A 4,174-nucleotide genomic window follows, 5' to 3' on the forward strand; every position below is an offset into this window, starting at 1 on the left:
ACATAGTTTTTATTGTATTAATATACCACGTTTTATTTATTCTTGGCTGGCTGTATTCTTTCCAATTTTTAGCAATTATCCACAGCACTGCAAGGTGGTCAAATGCTTAAGTTGTTATTTCATTATTACCTTAGGATAAAAATTTGAGAATAAAAATGCTGGTCCAATAGATATGTATAATTGATGTGGTTTTTAATGTTTTTTTTATGAGCTACCAAATTACCCTTATCCTCCACTGTCAGTATATAAGTACCCAGGTCCCTGAGCTCTTGCTGACATTGGACACTTGCATTAAAACAAAACCAAGCAGCTGTAGGCTTGTGTGCACACATGGCCAAGTCCAAAAACCACACCACGTACAACCAGTCCGGAAAATGGCACAGAAATGGCATCAAGAAGCCGCGATCACAAAGATACGAATCTCTTAAGGAGGTGGACCCCAAGTCCGGAGGAACATGTGCTTTGGCAAGAAGCATGACGAGAAGGGCCTAAAGAAGATGCAAACCAACAATGCCAGGGCCATGAGTGCACGGGCTGAGGTCATCAAGGCCCTCATAAAGCCCAAGGAGGTCAAGCCCAAGATCCCAAAGGGCGGCAGCCGCAAGCTCAGTCGAGTTGCCTACATTGCCCACCCCAAGCTTGGCAACCGTGCTTGAGTTCGCATCACCAAGGGTCTCAGGCTCTGCCGGCCAAAGGCCAAGGCCAAAGCTCAAACCAAGGCCCCAGCCGCGCCCACAGCTGCAGCTCCGCCTGCCCAGGCCCCCATTGAAGGCTCCAGAGCACAGGCCTCTGTCTGCCAATGTGAGGACAGAAGGACTGGTGGGACCCCTGGGCTGCTGTCTGCATGGGCCTGGTGTCCTCCTGTGCTAGTTGGACAAATAAAGCTGAGGCAGAATCTGTCATAAAAAGAAAAAAAAGAAAAAAAAAACACCAAGCAAAAAATACATTTGGTTATTGCAAAGTCATTCTTGCTTTACTTGGGGTTTCTTTAACCATTGCAAAGTTTATTTTTGTACGTTTACTGATGCTTTTCTCTTTTGTAAAGTGAGTATTCTCATCGTTTGTTTATTTTTCTATTAATTTGAATGCTTTTTTCACTTGAGAGTTAGACCAGTACCCAGGGTCTCTTGGACTCAAGGCCCATTTCATAATGCTAGACATTAAAGGAGGTTTGCACGTGTGCGTGAGTGTGTGTGTGTCCCTGAGCAAGACATATGAGTAGAAAAGACTTCTCAGGCTACTTTGATTCTTAAAATTAATGTTTGATTTACTAAAGTTGTAATTAAAAATATTTTTTCTTTAACAATTTTTTGATTTTTATAGATCTTATTTTATTCATAAAATTTACCACATTTTAACAGTTTTTAAGGGGAAGTTTGATTAATATTTGTTTCTGCTAATTAAGCTCCTTTGAAATATTTAAACTGCCTTAGAAATTTAACATATTTAACTTTTTAAAAAGTGCATTAATTGTGTGATTGATAAACAAACTTTAAATAAGCCTTACAAATCAAATAACAATATATAAATATGGCAAATTTACCTTAAACTTTCTAATACGGTTTATGAATTTAGCACAATTTTCTTTTGTCTTAAAATTATAAATCTAAAACATACTCATTATACATTTTAAAATTAGAATTATAAGGCAAATCTGTTAGTCTATTATGCCAAATTGTTCTTTAATATACCAAATTCTCTTACCTGTTTTAAGTACTTAAAATACTATATAGCTATAGAGTACTCCCAAATTTAATTCAAAATAGCAATAATTCAGGGCTTGGTTTACTTAGCCATCTCTATCCTTAATTCTAAATCTCCCCAGACATTTACCCACAGAGGAGGAAATTATTTTCTCCCAAGAATTTTGACATTGCCCTTTTGGGTAGGTGAGGTTGCATACAGACTTGAGACTTTGGTTGGGATAAGAATATTTATAACTGTAGACATTGTCAAATGGCAAAACTCCAATAATGAGTATAATGTCCTTTAGTTAAGGAAAAACAATCCATGGATTGGGGGAGTACAGTGCCTCACAAGCAGTGGACCACTTTTCCCAGGGGATTTTGGGCAAAAGCGAGTTTTGTAGAGCATTAGAAGTTCCTGAGTAGCCGCCGCTGGAGCCGCGGGCAACCATGGCCGAGAACCCCGGCTTGGAGAACCACAGCATCAAGAGCTTTAAGAACAAGGGCCCGATGTGGAAATAATGCGAAGACACAGAAATGAAGTGACAGTTGAACTTCGAAAGAATAAAAGAGATGAACACTTACTGAAAAAAGGGAATGTTCCCCAAGAAGAAAGTTTAGAAGATTCAGATGTTGATGCTGATTTTAAATCACAAAATGTAACACTAGAAGCTATATTGCAGAATGCTACAAGTGATAACCCAGGAGTCCAGTTGAGCGCTGTCCAGGCTGCAAGAAAGCTGTTATCCAGTGAGAGAAACCCACCAATTGATGACCTAATAAAATCTGGGATTTTACCAATTCTAGTCAAATGTCTAGAAAGGGATGATAATCCTTCATTACAGTTTGAAGCTGCTTGCATCAGGAACTTCTGCACAGACTCAAGCTGTTGTACAGTCTAATGCCGTACCTCTTTTTCTGAGACTTCTCCATTCACCCATCAGCATGTTTGTGAACAAGCAGTATGGGCTTTAGGAAACATTATAGGTGATGGTCCTCAATGTAGAGATTATGTCATATCACTGGGAGTTGTCAAACCTCTTCTGTCCTTCATCAATCCCTCCATTCCCATCACCTTCCTTCGGAATGTCACATGGGTCATTGTCAATCTCTACAGGAATAAGGACCCCCCACCGCCTATGGAGACAGTTCAGGAGATTTTGCCAGCATTATGTGTCTTCATATACCATATGGACATAAATATCCTTGTAGATACTGTTTGGGCTCTGTCATACCTGACAGATGGAGGTAATGAGCAGATACAGATGGTTATTGATTTGGGGGTTGTGCCATTTCTTGTACCCCTTCTGAGCCACCAGGAAGTGAAAGGTCAAACGGCAGCACTCAGAGCAGTTGGCAACATAGTGACTGGCACCGATGAGCAGACCCAGGTTGTTCTCAACTGTGACGTCCTGTCCCACGTCCCAAATGTCTTGTCACACCCGAAGGAGAAGATAAATAAGGAAGCAGTGTGGCTCCTTTCCAACATAACAGCAGACAACCAGCAGCAAGTTCTAGCTGTAATAGATGCTGGATAAATCGCTATGATTATTCATCAGCTAGCTAAGGGAGACTTGGGAACACAAAAGGAAGCTGCTTGGGCAATTAGCAACTTAACAATAAGTGGCAGAAAAGATCAAGTTGAGTACCTTGTACAGCAGAACGTAATACCACCATTCTGTAAGTTACTGTCAGTAAAAGATTCTCAAGTTGTTCAGGTGGTTCTAGATGGTCTGAAAAACATTCTGATAATGGCTGGTGATGAAGCAAGCACAATAGCTGAAATAATAGAAGAATGTGGAGGTTTGGAGAAAATTGAAGTCTTACAGCAACATGAAAATGAAGACATATATAAATTAGCATTTGAAATCATAGATCAGTATTTCTCTGGTGATGATATTGATGAAAATCCTAGCCTCATTCCTGAAGCAACCCAAGGAGGTACTTACAATTTTGTCCCGACAGCCAACCTTCAAACAAAAGAATTTAATTTTTGAGCTCAGTTGAGTGCAGCATATTTCCCACATTGACTATGAAGCACCGCCAGACGGCTACCAAACGACAAGAACAACAACAAAAGGCTCCAAAACACAAATGCCTCTTCGTTTTGATGCTTCTAAAGCAAGCCATGTCTCAGTCTCACTTTGCAGTTGCCAAAAGTCACTATCGCATGGACTGTAAATGCATACGCGTGATTTCCTCAACTGTTTTAGAATTCTCCTTAACAATCTCAACTCCCTGTTATTCCCTGTGCCCTGGTGCCACACGCTGACAACTGCAATCTCCAGTATAGAATATTCCGTAATGGTGGCGTGTCAGCTGCCCACTTGATATTCCTTTGGAAAATGGTGCGCTGTGGATCAAGACACTTTGGTATGATGTATATACACGTTGGAAGACCTTAAAGAGCCTCCATCATTGTCCTCCACAAACACATTTTCATACTCTTTATGTGGAAAAATAGATTTTAAAGTACAAGCCAAATGATT

At 40.3% G+C, this 4,174-nt stretch overlaps 2 pseudogenes; both read left to right on the plus strand.

Moving 5' to 3' along the window:
- LOC109452918 (large ribosomal subunit protein eL29) lies at positions 1-905 on the plus strand (annotated as a pseudogene).
- Positions 906-2,135: 1,230 nt separating this feature from the next.
- Positions 2,136-3,955, plus strand: LOC109453027 (importin subunit alpha-4; annotated as a pseudogene).
- The last annotated feature ends 219 nt before the right edge of the window (positions 3,956-4,174 follow it).

This window comes from Rhinolophus sinicus, linkage group LG02, assembly GCF_036562045.2.
Source record: "Rhinolophus sinicus isolate RSC01 linkage group LG02, ASM3656204v1, whole genome shotgun sequence".
Lineage (NCBI taxonomy): Eukaryota > Metazoa > Chordata > Mammalia > Chiroptera > Rhinolophidae > Rhinolophus > Rhinolophus sinicus.